Consider the following 18,032-nt stretch of genomic DNA (forward strand, 5'->3'; position numbering starts at 1 on the left):
TTCTTGAAATATTTCTTTGGTGATTTATGTATTTCTGCTTCTTGGGCTATAAATCTGACAGAGAGGACACAATCTCTTTACCATTGGTCACTTGGATCCGAAACAAACTTAATTTTTTCCCACCACACATACAGGAGGTAAGAAAATAATCAAAGTTCACTGTTAGCGAACTGCAGCAGGGACTGGCATCCAAGTCTTTATAAACATTAGATGGGAAAGTGCTAAAGTGAATGATTGAGCAATTTGCCAGGATGACACCTCTTCTGCCCTACCACCCCAAACATAAACAAGTAGAGTTTTTAAAACGACTTAAACAGATCCGTGTACTTCGCTGAAATGAGACCAAGATTCTGTCTTTCTGCAGTAAACCGTTCAAGTGGGTTTGGTTTGAAACAAAGTATGCATATTTTGAAAAGTAACTCCAGCCCACCGTTGGAGTTTCTGTGATGCTGTGTGCCTATGTCTCCTCCAATGCCCCCAGGAATCTAATTGATGTGCATAGGATTGTGAACTCTGAAATGCCAGGACAATATCAAATAAAAATCTGGTGGTCTCTGCCAGGTTCAAATTATATAACCAAATCCAAACAAAAATGGTTCCCAACATACACACATGAAATCTAATTCTCCGACCCAAATCACGCAGAAAACCTGTGAGGCGAGATGAAGTGAAGAGAGAGTAAGAAAGAACATAGAACTCCGGACAGTCCAGAAAGATTGTGCTAAGAGGACAAAAAAAACCTCTCTTACTCTATGCTCCAACCTTGTGAAACGTTACACAAGAGGACCAAGATTTTCTTAATTTCTAAGTGTGAGATTGTTTTACTGCAACAAAATGTAAGACATTTTAACCCGACAGAGCCAATCAACGTGGCTAACATTGTAAATCACCTTGAACAATTGTTATTCAAATGGAAAGCCCAGAGCTTCCTGTTCACAACACATTGTGTTCACTCAGAGACTTTTTCATATTCACTAGAACAAAAACCACAACAGGAGAAGTGGTTGTTTGAAAAAGAAAGAAAGATAGGAAGCATTTATATAACATCTAGTTTCCCTTTGGGATAAATAAGGTATTTTTTCACTGAACTGAATTTGAATGAAAATGCATGATTGCGTTTAATTGACAGCCTATCTTTCTTCATTTACCCCAAGTGATACCATCTGAGTTATTGCCTCTCTGAAGATCCCAACTTGTCACAAATATATTCACGTTAAACTCGAACAAATACATGCTACTGGTCTGAATATGGAAACCAAGAAATTGTCTGAGGCTCAACTAGATTTTCTTTTTTACAAAAGAGGAAGTGGTGATACATCCTGGCAGAGTAATGGTGGAATAAGCTGTTCAAAATTTCCTCCACAAAAACGTGTTTAATTTTTTTTTTCTCATCCACGCTCTTTCATCCTCATTAGGCAGCAAGCTTTGGAGGAAACCTCTATCAAAGCGTCGTTGTGTCTGGCTCCACAGGAGTAACAGAAAACCCTCATTAGACAGACGCTGTTGCCAGAGGGGACCGTGGTATCTGGGGTAAAGTGTCGCTGGATTGCTTGCTTCCCATTCACGGGAACAGATGTCATGAGGCAGTGGCATTACCTTTTCATTCCACACGAGCTTTCCGTCATCCGGTGTGTTCATATCGAGCGGTTCTCCGAGAACTATTGCTGCAAAGACAGAAATTAGCGTGCTGTGTGTATCATAGAAGCCTTTTTTGGGTTATTGGTTCAATCACATTGTACATGTTGCATTCTAGGTCATTAGCAGAGTTGGGGGGGGGGGGGAAATCAGTTTGATTTCCCTGTTTATGCTGGTTGTGAGCTAGGTCATTAAAAGTAAGTGTGAGAAGTTTTTCACTGGACCTTATTTAACAGGGATTAACGGATCGTCTCAGCAGAAGTTGCTAAGACAAATCCAATTTAATTGTTGGAGGAAATAGCAGTGCCCCGTGTACTGTATAATTGGTTCCCTCATCACATTTTCCTGTTTTCATCCCCTCCTCCTTTTCTCCCTGCCTGTCATATCCTTCATCGCTCGCCCCGCTTTGTAAATATTTGCCCATTTGATCCCTTGCCTGTTCATCCCTGGTCTCTGTCTTCATCCTTCGCTCCAACTTTGTTTAATCATATAGTTATGCACAGACACAGTGAAAGCCGCGGCATTATTAAGGCTATTCCTGGATCAAGTGTAAGGATTTGATCTGTCACAAAAATGCCTTTGAAGGAAGAAAATGATCAAACTTTCTTGTGTCCTCCGAAGAAGGCTTGTGTGTGACAAAACGTTATCTCGCAGCATTGGGAATAAACCTTGTATCAGTCTTGTGATTTTAATACAAAAATTATTATTTTTTTTTATTATTTATAGATTATTTATAGTGGTTCTCACTTGTATTATCCAAAAGCATGAAAACATTTACATGTTTGAATAACTGGATGGCCATCCAACAAAGGATGCTCACACTTTTCATTTACTTTCTGCTCTAAACTCCTGCAAAGAAAAGCTGAACTGTCCCCTCTGGGTTGGGGATCTGTCCATGCCTCAAGCGGAGGAGTCTAAGTATCTTGAGTATAAGTTCACTGAGGGATGTCAGGGTGGAGCGGAAGATGGACAGATGAATTGGGGCTTCGGCTGCAGTAATGTGGTTCCTGCTATGGCCTCTTCTTGTGAGAACAGAGCTGAGCCAAGAAAAAAAGCTCTGGGACCATCTACATGCTTACCCTCTCCCATCGTCACAAGTTATGGATAATGACCAAAAATGATTGAGGCCAAAACGAGCTTCCCCTCCCCTTTTATCTGGGGGGAGCACAAAGTAGAGCTGCTGCTTCTCCTCATCGAAAGCAGTCAGTTGAGGCTTTTCAGGCATAAGGCATCACTTTGGAGGTTTTCTGGGCAGGAACCCCCCGGGAAGACCCATAATTCACTGGAGGGGCTGTAGTTATTTTGGGAATAGGATCAACCAAAGCTGGAGTGACATCTGTTGGCTTCCCCCCTCCATGGGGATTCCTCCCAAATTGTCCGGCCAGATCACTCTGTTGACTCCAAGTACAATACCAACATCCCACAACTACTCACAATTCACTAATACCCCTTAAAGGAACAATAAGTAATAATGACACCTAGTGGTTGCCATTTGAACAGCACAAACTCAATACCTTTCTCGGAGACCCACCACTTACCCAAAATACCAAATACTCTCATATGATTGTCTCTTATATAGCTCCTTTAAATATTTCAGTCTAACACATGATGTTCACATTTAGGAGAATTCAAACATTAAGAAAGACATTGCTCAAAGAGCGTCTTGCTTTTTTCCAAGTAGACTACCTCCTCCTTATATAAAAGTTGGCCAACTGGCTTTAGGCTGTTGCACAGACATAATACTTTGACTCTCCTCATAGCTTTTGAATTATTAAGGGATCAGAAATATTGATTTTTTTTCTTTACCTTTGCAGTACATGGTCCATCAGTGTCGCTTGTGTTGTTAGGTATTTTATGCAGACTTTGCGTATTTCATGGTTTGGAAGGTGCACAGGACTTTGGCGATATAAAGCATGGAATAAGTGGTTAAAGCTTATGGATAATAAGAATTACAGTGAACATGGGGATTTATCTGCCTACATAATGTTTAAGGTTCCACTTAGCTTCTCTGGTTTCCATATCCTGTGGCCATCGGGCAAAAGACAACTTACTCTATGGTCAGGTCACCACTCCCAAATATTTTCTCCAGTTATTAATGATTTTCTCCAGTTATTAATTTATGATGATTAATTAATCTTCAGTTTGCCTTGGTATGTCAGTACCACTGTGAAGTTTTAATTTCAGTTCTCTTCTCCTGACTGATACCCTTATACAATAAGATAATTTTGATCCCTTGGTTTAGCTACAGGAGGCAAATACCTTTATATCAGGGGAAGCAGAGTCACTATAAATAATGTCAGCGGTAAACTCAAGACTGAATGCTGATATTGAACACATCATAAAAAAAATGGCATATTAATAGGGGACCTTTTATAACCCATGTAAGATGGAAAATTAGCCTTTCTTAACAGTGCCAGATCACACGAGGTGTCAGGAATTGATGGGGTTGGGGGGGGGGGGGGGGGGGGGGGTTAGGGGAGGCATTAACAGAGAAAAAGAAAGCAGAAAAATCTAATAGAAGAAACTAGAAATAAGTCATGAAAACCAGGGAGTTTAAATATAGAGAGAGGTGTGGAGAAAAGTGAGGCAGAAAACAGGTGAAAACATTTAAAAGAAAAGAAACATCCGGTATCATGAATTGATGGGGTTAGGGGAGGCATGAACAGAGAAACAGAAAGCAGAAAAATCAAATGGAAGAAACTAGAAATAAGTCATGAAAACCAGGGAGTTTAAATACAGAGAGAGGCGTGGAGAAAAGTGAGGCAGAAAACAGGTGAAAACATTTAAAAGGAAAGAAACATCCGGAACTGATGAAGCAGATGAGCTGAGGAGAGGAGTGCAATGAGCAAAAACTTAAGGGAAGCACAGGGAAGGAATCTAACGGGAAATAATACATAGAATGAACTGAAAACAAAAGCCACCTATCCGCAAAAATATGATGGGATAAACTACAAAATAAAAAAGGAAAAAGCATAAACATAAGCACCTAAAGATAATACACAAAAGGGAATAACTGGAAAGCACTGTCTTGTAAACTTCAAAGTCAAAACCCAACACAAATATATCAAAGTCCAAACACCTGGAGATCGTTGCATGAAGTGAAACTAATTATTTTATAAAAAAAAAAGAAAAGGAAATAATTCTGAGAAAAGCTAAATATCTAGCATTACTGTCTCAAACATTCTTCCATAAAAACCATGAAGGCATTTCAATTAGTGTATAAAAGTGTAATTAAAGTATACTGGCAATGAAATAAAAAAATAAATATGACTTTGTAGTTTATAAAGAAAGTAGATGTTTTTTATTACACAGTTTGTATGCCCCAGTAAATTACCACCGTTCAGTTCCTGTCCTGTTCACAAAGACAGAAGCAAATCCAACTGTTTACAGGGACAACAATAGTGAATGCAGAGGCAATGCGCCTGTTTTATTTGACAAACACAACAGTTAAATACAATAATCCACTGAGACAAATACACATTTTGATGTTTTGGTTGTGTGAGATCTGTTTTGTTTCCATGGCAACATTCTGAATATGCTGCATCTTAATGTCTACTGGGATGTCAGAGAAGATGGGGAAGGAGGTGTTCTCAACACAACCCAGCTCAAATTTTAAACAGACGGGAGGTTGCACACATACTCTCAACACCAGTGGCATAAAGAAACAAGGCTTCTGGCTGCAGAACTGTCAACTCCACGGGATCCTTTCCAATCGCTCTACCTGGACTGTTGTTTGGACAGCATTTGCATTTGCACAGCTTTTGGCACATATTGCATTTAGGTGTCAGCATGGAACTTCCTGGAACTTATTATGTATGAATGCTTACTTCGTTATGTCTGCAGTTTGTCATATACTGTTCCTGTCCTTGAATGTTTTTATGTTTCGAAAGAGGGGGTAAACTGTCCTGGTTACTACACTTAATTTGAAGTGGCTCTAAGTATAGAGTATTTTGCACACAGTAAAACGAAATGTGAAACGCAAAGTCACTCCATTCTGCATCTGTTGAATAGTTGACTATTACTAAGCAGAAGAAAATAAACATAGCAACCCAACAGGCATGCATAGACCTTCAGTGTTAAATTGAACTATTCTTAGAGGCAGAGCTTTTCAGCAGAACTGAATGCACAAACTGAAAGTAACTCAGTGAATATTGTATCTATATCACTGAGAGCTGGCACAGAAAAGTTTGCTGCGTTAATAATCTCATGGGACAGAGACAACTTTTAAAAAAAAAAAGACTTCTGCACAAAGAAGTTTTTTTTTTTTTTCCTTTTTGCTGTTACTTCAGTTTTCTATGAGACTGTGAGCGGCTGATACAAAGCGTCAGATAGTACCAAGAGATGTGCTCAACCAGCAGTGAGTTAAAGGGTCAAACACAAAGGGCATCCGACACAGTGTAGGCAGCTGGGAGTGTTGTGAAAACTGAAGAAGATCAGATGAGGCCCAGAAAATAATAGCCAGCTCCACAGTGATTTGAAGACAGAGTTGAATGAAGAATCAGCTTTTAAAAATCGTCAGAAATTTAAATACTCTGATCTCGGACCTTAGTATTTTTGGAAACGCTATTCTTGGCAAAACAGAGAAATTCCAACTTGATTGTTCCTTGGCATTGATATAACTTTTTCCTTTCTTTCTCTGTGCTTTTTTCTTTTACCAGACTTAACATGTTCCTTGAAGGTAAACTGAAATGAAATCTGCAAATATTGACATAGCTTGAATATTATTTGGCGAGGTACTTCCACAAAACATTCCAGGGACCGATTTCTTGAATAAACCTCAAACTTGAGTGAATTGTTTTTTAGCAGTTTGTCTACATCTGCTGAAATGGGCTTATTTTGGTGAGCGGAGCTGCGTGAAATCTATTTGAGCCACGCCCAGGTACAACAGAACGCTAAAAAAAACACTACTTTCCAGTTGTTTACTTGTAGCCATGGAAGAAGATGGTAAATGGTAAATGGCTTGTACTTGTATAACGCTTTATCAAGTCCGAAGACCCCAAAGCACTTTACACTACAGTCATCATTCACCACTCCCGCACACATTCACACCCTGACGGTGGTGAGCTATGTTAGTAGCTACAGCTGCCCTGAGGCAGACTGACAGAGGCGCAGCTGCCACATAATGGTGCCACCAGGCCCAAGAACACAACGACTGAGACAGTTGGAGCAGGGGATTGAACCGTCAACCTGCCAGGACAGGGTTAATATCCTCCTCTCTATCTGCCTTTCTTTACAAAATATAGTCTGGTAAAGCTCCTGCCCCTGGCAATAGGTCCTGCTGCTAGTGGCTAGTTATCTTTTGCCAAATGTACACATTTCATGTCAGACTTACAGTTTGTTTAAGTAAAGAAATGACACTCCAGTGGTGTTTTCAGGCCATTTCAAACAAGTAATTGCAATGCACTGAAGAACCATGTTGAATATGTACACATCAACTCACTACTTGTTATTTATTTTTGGTGGCTTCCCTTATATCACACAACTGAGTGGTCACGGTAAATGCTGAAGACACCAGAAGCATTTTTTTTTAATATGGTATACTAAAAATCTAATCAGTACAATTATATTTTATTTTGCATCTTTTATAATTAGCATATTTAGAACTTCTATTTTTAGGAGATGCTAGCTTCAAAACACTTCAGTTCACTTTCATGTTATTGTACTGCTGCAACACCAGTTGAGACCAACCTTCTCTGCTTAGTGTTAGAAGTTATGCAAAATGTTTTCCATGGTTTTCTACCATCTTTAAGGTTCATACCAATTAATATGTCTCCTGCTACGCTCTGTGACAAAGTGGTTCAGTTTGTGTTTACCATTTGTCCCTTATTCTTATTTCTGATTCATTTACTTTCTGTAGCTGGCCATATTGCTTAAATTTAAACATTAGTTTGCAGCTCTGCTCCACTTACTATCCCGGGTTTGTTTGTGTTAGCATTAGGTTGCAGTTTCCATCTATATGTTTAGGTTAAAGCTACTCCTGGATTATTGGTTGAACTTGTTTATTTGGTTTCAAATTATGTTCATATTTTTTTTCCTTTTTACTCACCATTGTTTGTCCCTTGTAGATCTGCAGCAGAGCAGGAGTATGGGAGGGGCCGGCCCAGTACTTCCTGCTTAAACGTCTGAATGATGTCACTGATTGTCTTGCTGGATGCTACCAATTAGAGGGTTTCTTTAGGAGTATTGCTTTGTTTTTCTTTAAAGTAACTTTTTGACTTCTCTTGTATTACATGGTCTATTTTGCAGACCATTTTATTATATAGGAGTTTGTAAATCAGATTAATAATTGTAATTTTGTTTTTCTGTTTAGTTTTCATGTGTTTTCCTTTTCCCTGTTTAATTGTGGTTTGGTCCACTCAAGTGCAGGTGTGTTCCCACTTGATTATAAAACCGTGAGCTCTTGGAAGCTCAAGAGGAGAAAAAGAGGAGTGTTCAGAATCCTGTTGAAAATAAAAGTCATCAGAAGCTGGAACTGTTGACTGGGGCTGTTTCTTCGGTTCACCTTGCTGACCCTTGACCTCACTACCTTACATGCTCATTTTAAATAAATCAGTATTTAATATTTTTGACTAGTTTGTTTTATTTAACATTACATGTACAGTAATTGGTAGGGTATAATCTGTAGATGGTGTTGCTGGGTTTTTCTTTTTTTGCTCATCATTTTGAACTTACGATAGACTTTTTAAAATTCAACACAGTAACAACTATCACATATTCAACCGTCACCACTGACTTGCCAAAATAGAATAGCATTGCAAAACATAGTGTAAAAAATAATGTCATAAAACAGAAAAGTACATATTGAATAGCATAGCACATAACAACATACTATAATATAACAATTTGTACCATAGCATAGCAGGCTATAGTATAGCATGGTAGTATAGTCAGGATTAGTATAATAGGACAATTGTTCACACTTAAAAAAAATTCTGAAGCTAAAATAAACATGTTTTTCTCTTTGTGAGCCAAACAGGATGAAGGTAATGGTATTGTAAACTTAAATGTGAGTGGCCGTGTATCAGCATCTGAGCTACTATGGATCAATAAATCATTTTACTAGAAATTACATAACCTTGGCCTGATGAACAAGTGATTTGGCATTGACTGGCAGATGATGGATGATGTTGCAGCAAAACTGGAATTGTTTTCATGTCTCTCTGTCAGACTCATCTGCGTTATGGGACTCTGTGCTCCACATTCTTTAAGGGCTGTAATTAGGACACTGTTTTGCATAAAGTGTCACCATGAGGGAGAATCCATGACACTGTTTCTGTCACTTTACTGTCAACATAAAAACATCATGAGGCAGAGAGAAAGCCAAGAGATACAAGCATAGATCAGTGCTGCGGACAAGCATTCATATGTACTTAATGTCATACAGTGTATGTAGCATGAAGATGTGTCAGATTTAGTACATACAGCCCAGCACATGTCTAACATGCTATATTTCCCTTTGCCTCTATGAATAATATATGAATATCCACATATGTAACCATAAACTCACTGAGGTTTGCAAACAGACAACTGACAACCAGGTCTCGCTCATCGCATCTTGAGGGTCAGAGATCTTTCTTTCTGGATGCTGAATGGAGTGAAGGCTGGCACGACTGGCTGCCGCTGCTCACCAGCACTTTTAGACTTATTTCAATGTTTTTTACTGTTTCTTGACCCACACTTGACAGTACATTTGTTCTCATTCAGGGAAAACCTCTTCACTAGTTATTTGTGACAGATAAACGACTCAACTGTCACTGCTGCATGGCTTTGTTTGACCAACACTAGCTCACCTGCCCTGCCCCGACTATCTAGCCTCATCTGGACTTGCTCACCTTGAAGTTTGGGTTGATCGAGTGCATGCCAACAATGTGGTCCGACAGGATATACATCTGATCCGTATTAGTCTGGATTCTACTGTCGCTTGCTCGCCAGCCCATAATGGGACTGCTCCAGCTTTCAGCTGTGGAGCTCCCGCTGCGTTTCCCCCTGCTCAGGCCGTCGCTGACTGCACTACACCTCCACCTGGACATCGCTTTCCTGTCCCGTCTGAGATACATCCAACAGGGGGTCCCACCAGAGCTTCTGAGTGGACACTTGAAACACAATCAAGTCCATCCGGTCCAAGTCCCGTTGCTCTTCATCCAACACCGGCCGTGTTGACAATAACAGCATGCTAACCAGCCTAGCCCGATCAGCTAACACAACTGTGACGTCTAACACCACCACTGTCAACTTCGTTCTGCCAAACATCTGCTGACTGAATCCAGATAATCCATCAGGGTTTTGGTTCAAGCTCCTCCAGTTTCACTTCTGACCTTCACTCGCTCACCCATTTTCTTCCTTCGAGTTCCCCATCCTCTCAAAGATCGCTGAACTCATCTACAAGTCCAAGCCCACCACATGTCAGGTCTGGTTAAATCCTGCCTCCCCACTCTGGCCCCCCTCATCTCTGCCATTGTCTACTCCTCTCTCACCACTGGTACTGTTCCTACATCATTCAAAACCGCTGCAAAAAGGCCCAATCCTGAAAAAAACTGGTGCTGATCCTACCAACTTCAACAACTTCCACCCTATTTCTAATCTCTCCTGCTATTTCACAATCCTTGAGAAAATAGTTGGTACTCAACTTCATGCCCACTTATCACTCAATAATCTATATGAACAGTTCCACATAAACTGCACTTGTAAAAATCACCAATGACCACCTCATGGCAGCTAATTCTGATCTACTCACTGTCCTCATCCTGCTTGACCTGAGCGTGGCCTTTGACACCATGAGCCATCCCACCCTCCTCAATAGATTATTTTCCATTGGCATCACCCACACTCCACTTGACTGGGTCAGATCCTACCTCTCAGCCGCACTCAATTAATTCAACTCAAATACGTCTCATCCCAGCCTTCTCCCATCACTGCAGGTGTGCCCCAGGGCTCTGTCCTGGGCCCCCCCCCTTTTCAACATTTACCTTCTTCGTCTTGGCAAGATCTTCCGTAAGTAAAATATCTGTTTCCACTGTTATGCGGATGACACCCAGCTCTACCTCTCCAGTAAATCCATCTCCACTCTCCCACCCTCATCCCTTGCCGACTGTCTGTCAGACATAAAATCCTGGTTCTCTTCCAATTTTCTCAAACTAAACAGTGACAAAACTGAGGCTCTCCTCATTGGTTCTAAACCAATCCTCCTCTTAGCTTTTAAGTCCATTCACAACCTTTCTCCTCCCTACCAGTCTAATCTCCATGTTGCTGCACCCTTCCGTACTCTCCAACTCTCCTCCTCTCAGGTGGATACCTGACAGTGTTATTCTATTCTATTCTCTTTTTATTTTTTTCTATCATTGACATACGTCTATCGATCGATATATATTGTTATTGAATTATCGTCCAGCCCTACCTCAAATCCAAACTCAAAACCTACCTGTTCAAAACTGCATTTTCCCTATGATTTCATTTGCAATGTATAATTTTAACCTGACTTTTTATTTTTGCCTTATGATTACTTTTTATTGTTTGTGTTGTGTAGTTTTTAACCAATGTATGGTGACCTTGAATGTCCAGAAAGGCGCCTATAAATAAAATGTGTTATTGTTATTAACCTTAAGGCTCACAGAATCTGTTTCCTCTGCAAACTATAGGAACAAAAACAAATCTGTGTTTTTGCAAGGGGTGTTGGTAGCTGCACTTAAAAGCAACTAAAATTGTTCAAAGAACCCCAAAATAGTTTCTAATAAGATATAAATATGCTCAAAGTTATTAACAAAAAAGTCTTCTGATGTAGCTCAGTGGATTTAACAGTGAGGTCTCTGAGTGTGACTTGCCTCATTTAAGCACACATTCAGCCAGGAAATGATGAAACACATTCAGGATCCTACAAAAGCAATCATATACATGTCTGGGAGGTATAATTAATTACACACACAGCTATGAGATGAGGGAGAGAGATTCTTTGTTTAGGTTATCTTTGAAGTATACTTAATTATAGTTCATCAGTATGCTCTTAACCAGCTCCTCAAACAATAAAATATTATATTTGGTCAGCAAATTAAAGTTTCACGCTACACTGGTCTCCAATTAAACATATATCTTGACTCATGACCTCCAAAATGTAAAGACTTGGGGATTTTTGGCAGACAATTGCAGTCCTGTAAATGGTTCATAAGAACAGGAAGCTCACAGGTCAAACTAAATAAATCTCTGGGGATCTGCCAGAGGAATGTAACAACGATTTTTTTTTAAATAACAGTTAGAAGATTTTAAAAATTAGGCTAAACCAGCAGGCTGAATAAATGTTTTTGACTTTCAATTGTTTTACAACGCTTTTTGAAAAGTACTAACTCTTTCCAAATTGTCCACTACAACTTGCTAACAGAAGAAAGTATACTTTACTGTGACTTTATAACAAGGAGTAACAAAGGGCTGTGCATAATTGTGTAGTGCAAATAAAATGAGACGGTAGAAAAGGGATGTTTTTCTAACTGAAACATGTTTTCTATGTATCCAGCTTGCCTGAGTCAATATTATGCAGCCAAATGTTTTCCTGACCTTCGATCATCAAGTTTTTGGGTAATATCGTTACCAGCTTTCCAAAATAGATCATGTTATATTGGATGGAGAGTATTGGAGAGAATTAAAGTCTTTCCACAGATTTTCCTGCAGAATTTGGCTCCATCTATTTTCCCATCAACTCTTTTCAGCTTCCCTGTCCGTACCGACAGAAATTATCCACCACTATGTTTTACTATGAGGATGTGTTCAGGGTGAATTATTATATGTCATATTTAAAGTGTTTCGGGTGTAATTTTAATTTCAACTGACCCAAAACCCTTTCTTCTACATGTCTGATCTTTGCCTTGCAGAGCTACTATATATTCTGTAGCTATTGCGAAGATCCCATTTTTCTCTTTGCTGCTTCTCTGATTAATGTTATGTTGCCCAGCTAGTCAGTTTAGAGAGATGGCCATGTCTTGGTAGGTTTGCAGTTGGACCACAGTCTTTCCATTTTTATGTTGGATTGAACAGAGCTCCGTGGGATGTTCAAAGTTTGGGATACTGTTTTCTAACCTAACCCTGCTCTAAACTGCTCCACAACTTTTTTTTTCCTGACACATCTGCTGTGTTCCTTGGTCTTCATGATGCTGTTTGTTTACTAATTTTCTCTGAAAAATCTCCAGGGGCTTCACAGAGCAGCTGGATTTATACAAGTGATGGGATTGATTTATAGCTCTTTGAAGGGAACTGGATCATCAGGATCTGTCTACTTTAAAGAGTTATTCAAAAGAGCTGGTCAAATGATCCATTTTGAGAGGCTACACATTTCAAAGCAGGAGGCATTTTATCCCTAATGTTAGGTTAAATATATATATTTTGGGAATCCTGGCATGCGTGAGTGAAATTAACTATAAAGTATAACCATCTGTATTAAGTTAGATTAAAATTTTTATCTAAAGGTGCAAAATTGAACTGTAACTGTAAACATTAACCAAATAAAGTCTAAAACTTACCAGACCAATCACAGTGTTGGAGGCGGGAGTTTACGATGTGTCACTCTTTACCCATAATGCAGCAGAGCTCTTCTGTAGCCATAACAGTCAAGATGCCATGGAGTGATGTTTTAATGATGCCCTTTATTACGTCCTGAATGAGCTGGATATGTCTTTAAAAACTCAAAAACTGGCTCCTCTAAGAGCTAAAACAGATCATGTTGCTTGGAGTTTGCGTCACATTCCTCGTGATGTGATTGGCTGTAACCTGTTTCTACTGACGGTGTTAGTCCCGCCTTTAGCTACTCCTGCTTCTGCTCTCCGCCTACACAGAAGCTTTTTTCCTCTGCTCCCTGTTCGTTTGTTTGGATTCTTCCTGCCTTTAACTTTTATCTCCAGGCCAAAACTACAGCTATTTTAGATCGGTAACTCAAGGATTTACATATTTAATTTTTATTTTGTCCCGTTTGGACTCTGAGAAAAGACCAGCTGATGTCAGTTCATCAGTACAAGATGCCTCCCTTCACCTCAGAGGACTTTGACAAGCTTACGCAAAAAAGTGCTGTAATGCAAACGAAAATTCAGCAACTTGAAGGAAATTTGGAGGTAAACGGGTTTGAGATTGGCACAAGTCGCTACATGATTCCGAACAGTGACAACCAGCTCAGCAACTCCAACAAACAGATCACCGATGGAAATGGGATTAAACCCACCTGCATCCCACCTGGGAACACCCTGGGCGCAAGGCCAAAGGATCAAAGTAGAACCCCACAACTAGATAAAGAGAACTGGCCGATATTACAGAGAAATGCTCCCGCTTTCTGACAGAAAAGGACACAACAATGTGCTGAAAATTTTGGAAACCCACTCAAAAATAAATTTGTGGCACTTCAACCTTGCACCAAGGAAAATAATCCTTCTCCTGTCAACAATCAAAGGTATGACAGCTTTCTAAGCGGTCTTCTCCTAAGCCCCCACAGAAAAGGCGCGCTACAGCTCTGCAAGCATTAATATTATGCAACGCAGCTGTAAAGGGGATTAAGCACTTCTGTAACAAGAAGAACATAGAAGTGAAGATTTATAACTGTAACCTGGTGTCTGATATCTCCGAGGACCTTCTAGAGATCATGAATGCGTTTGCAGAAGAAAATCTGAAGTCTTGAAGAAGGATTAGTGGACCTCTTGTGCCCATTTATTGAGGAGATTAGATTTATTTTCAAGACTTCTGATGCTTAACAAATTTATGGTAAAAGCATGCACTACAAGATCTGTGGAATTTCTTAACAATTTTATTATATTTTGTGGAGAAAAGAAATCCCTTCAATAAAGACGGCATTTCACTAAATAGACCAGGTGCAAAACGCTTCATTTCCAACATGTTTTTCTCTTTGAACCACGCACCAGCCACTCTGTCCTCAGACAAGGTACAACAAGAGCATAAACAGACAATAAGCCCTGTGCATCCCACAACAGCCAAGATAAAGACTGCCAAGAAGATGACACAGGAAGTGACTTCACCATCATCCCAGGAGGATTTACCCCAGAACTCAATAAGCCAAAAAGACCATCAACTAACTCCAACAACTAACTCCAACAACAAACTCAAAACCTACCACCTACCACCACTGGGAGATAGCTGCAATATATCTGTGATGATACATGGTAGAAAGAATAAAGCTAAATGGATAAAAAAACAGAAATAAACTATCCTACTTAGAGGTCATAAACTGCCAGATACAACCAGCCACAGAGACAATATCAACCACCAAGTCATATAAATTGCCTTTATTAAACATTAAATCTTTGTCTGGAAAATCATATTTAATGAATTACTTCATTACTGACAATAATCCTGATATTATGTTTTTAACAGAAACGTGGCCAAATGAATTAGAGTCAACATCTCAAGACTACTATTTTCTTTGTGAGAGCAGACAGAAAGGGACAGGTGAAGGAGTGGCAACATTTTGAATATTTAACTCTCCAGGTAAATGGCCCGTTACAAACTACGTTCTTGAATGTTTACAGGACTCCTAAGTCCAAATCTAACTTTTTTAAACAAAATGAATGACCTCCTATCTGAGATATGTGGGGACAATGACAACCCTGAAGACAGAAGTGCAAAAGAACTGTGTGACACATTTAGAAACTTTGGTTTAACAACCAACACACAAACAGGGACGCATTTTAGACTTGATCATCACTAATGGTCTAAACATTTCAAAGGTCAATGAAGTTGCCCTATCTGATCACTTCCCTATTACCTTTGAAAGCATAATTTCCAATGACTCATTTAGCCAATGGGGCATCGTAAGAAAATGCATCTTTAAGGATGATGCCACTGAAACCTTTAATCAAACTTACTCATCTACTTCCACTTTGTCCTGTAACTCAGTAGATGAACTAGTAGATAACTTTCAGTCTAAAGTTTCAGACATCATTGACCGCATTGCTCCAATTAAAGTGAAGGTTGTTTCTGCGAAGAAAAAAATATCTGTGGAGAAGTGCTTAGAAGTGAAGGAATCTTTCTTCTCTGAGATCATCAACAAAAAGATTAATAATACTCGTGCCTTATTTGCCACAGTCAACAGGTTAACAAATCCTCCTGTATCCGTGGCTTCTGAACTCCATTAAAATAAGCAAATTCGTTGCAGGCCCTGGTGGAATGCTTATTTCTTCTTTACTAAGAAATAAGCAAAAGATTACCAAAAGATTAGGATCAGTCTGTACATCCATGTCAAATTCATTACCAAAGCTGTGTTCAACTAGAACTGATCTTGACAAAATGTCCCAATTCAGACAAATAAACTACAAAAACCTCGAGAAAATCATTCACCAGCTAAGTTCCTGCTGCTGCTGCCTCGAAGTTATACCCACAGCTTTCTTTAAGAAAGTTTTGCCTGTCATAACATATGGTTTGACTCAGATAATAAACACATCCTTCTGTCAGGTACATTCCCTCAGTCTTTAAAAACAAAAATTATCAAACCACTGCTGAAAAAAAAACAACAGTTTGGACAAACTACTTCTGCATAACTACAGGTCCATCTCAAACCTCCCCTCCTTCAGTAAGATTATTGAAAAAGCTGTGTTTTAACAATTAAACACCTGCTTAACAACGACCAGCCGCTTTGACGTTTTCCAGTCAGGTTTCCGCGCTCACCACAGTACAGAGACCGCCCTTATCAAGGTGTTTAATGACATCCATATAAATACAGACTGTGGAAGAACCACCGTGCTGGTTCTATTGGACCTTAGTGCAGCATTTGATACTGTTGATCACTCCATCCTGTTAGAACGCCTGGAGAACTGGGTCGGCCTCTCTGGTACAGCTCTCCACTGGTTTAAATCCTACTTAAAGGACAGGGACTTTTTTGTGTCAGTAGATAACTTTACATCAGAGATGACAAAAATCACATGTGGGGTTCCCCAAGGGTCCATCCTGGGTCCCCTCCTGTTCAATATCTACATGCTCCCTCTAGCCCAGATAATAAAAAACAACAACATCAGCTACCATAACTATGCAGACGACACACAGCTCTACATCACCATGTCACCAGGTGACTATGGACCAGTTCAAGCACTGAGTAAATGCCTAGAACAAATCAATACATGGGTGTGCTAAAATGTTCTTAAATTGAATAAAAACAAAACTAAAGTAATCATTTTTGGACCAATAGATGGGTTATCAAGAGTTAGTTCACAGCTTCAGTCGCTTCAGCTAAAAACCACTAATCAGGCCCGAAACCAGGGTGTAGTGATGGACTCAGACCTGAACCTCCAAAAGCATCTAAAGACAATTACAAAATCAGCTTTCTATCACCTGAAGAACATTTCCAGGATTAAAGGACTAATGTCTCAGCATCTGGAAAAACAAATCCATGCATTTTTTTTAGTCAAATTTATTACTGCAACGGTGTTTTCACAGGTCTGCCTAAAAAGTGGATCAGACAGCTGCAGCTGATCCAGAACGCTGCTGCCCGCGTCCTCACTAAGACTAAGAAAGTAGAGCACATAACCCCAGTTCTAAAGTCCTTCCACTGGCTCCCTGTTTCTCAGAGAATAGACTTTAAAATACTTTTGTTGGTCTAAAAATCCCTGAATGGCTTAGCATCTAAATACATCACAGACTTATTATCAGTGTATCAACCCTCCAGACCACTCAGGTCCTCCAGTCCCAGCCGGCTCTGCAGAACCAGAACCAGAATCAAACATGAGGAAGCAGTGTTTAAATTATATGCTGCACTTATGTGGAGCAAACTCCTTGGGCACTGTAAAAGTGCTGAAAATCTGGAGTTCCTTTAAATCACGGTTAAAAACCTATTTGCTTAGAATTGCCTTTATATGTTGAAGTTGAAGTTTGTAGTCCCAATTTGTGGTATGCTGTATCTGACCTGCTGCTACTATTCCAATGCAATGTGTTTGCTTGGCTAGTGCCTTTAAGCTACAGGTGTAGAACACAGTGATGCAAAAGGCCGTTCAAAAGAATGGAGTCGTCTGTGAACATCACATTACTAATTTATACACTCAGGTGGACTCTAGTTACTAAATATGGGACTCCTGAAAGCAATGTCTCGTTCTGCATCTTAACAACAGGTAGTTGAATACATTTGTATTTGCATTTATAGAAAATGTTGAAAACCATGTTTCAAATTCCCTTCACTTTACAATTAAGTACTACTTTGTGTCACTCTATCACATAAACATAATTTTTCTTCCGCAAAAACAAAAGGATTATACATTTTTCAAAGGGTGTCATTATTTTGCAAGGAAGAAAGCTGTGATCCTGATTAAATCTTTGTGTACTCTGAATAATTGCTTGTCTAACAAGTATTTTACTTCGTAACGATGCAGCTAATCTCTGATTCTACTGTGGAACAAAAATAATTTGTTGAATATTCAGTAAGCTTAATTAAA

The 18,032-nt window shown here is 39.5% G+C and overlaps 1 protein-coding gene across 1 annotated transcript in view; it reads right to left on the reverse strand.

Moving 5' to 3' along the window:
- Positions 1 to 7,707, reverse strand: part of LOC105926138 (gamma-aminobutyric acid receptor subunit pi) — a 100,040-nt gene extending 92,333 nt beyond the window's left edge. Inside the window, exons 1-2 of the mRNA XM_036126531.1 lie at positions 7,682 to 7,707; positions 1,597 to 1,664 (exon numbers count right to left, since the gene is read on the reverse strand). The gene's annotated coding sequence lies outside the window, so the exon portion shown is untranslated. The remainder of the gene's footprint in view (positions 1 to 1,596; positions 1,665 to 7,681) is intronic.
- Positions 7,708 to 18,032: the final 10,325 nt, after the last annotated feature.

Source organism: Fundulus heteroclitus, chromosome 22 (genome assembly GCF_011125445.2).
Source record: "Fundulus heteroclitus isolate FHET01 chromosome 22, MU-UCD_Fhet_4.1, whole genome shotgun sequence".
In the NCBI taxonomy this organism is placed as follows: Eukaryota; Metazoa; Chordata; class Actinopteri; order Cyprinodontiformes; family Fundulidae; genus Fundulus; species Fundulus heteroclitus.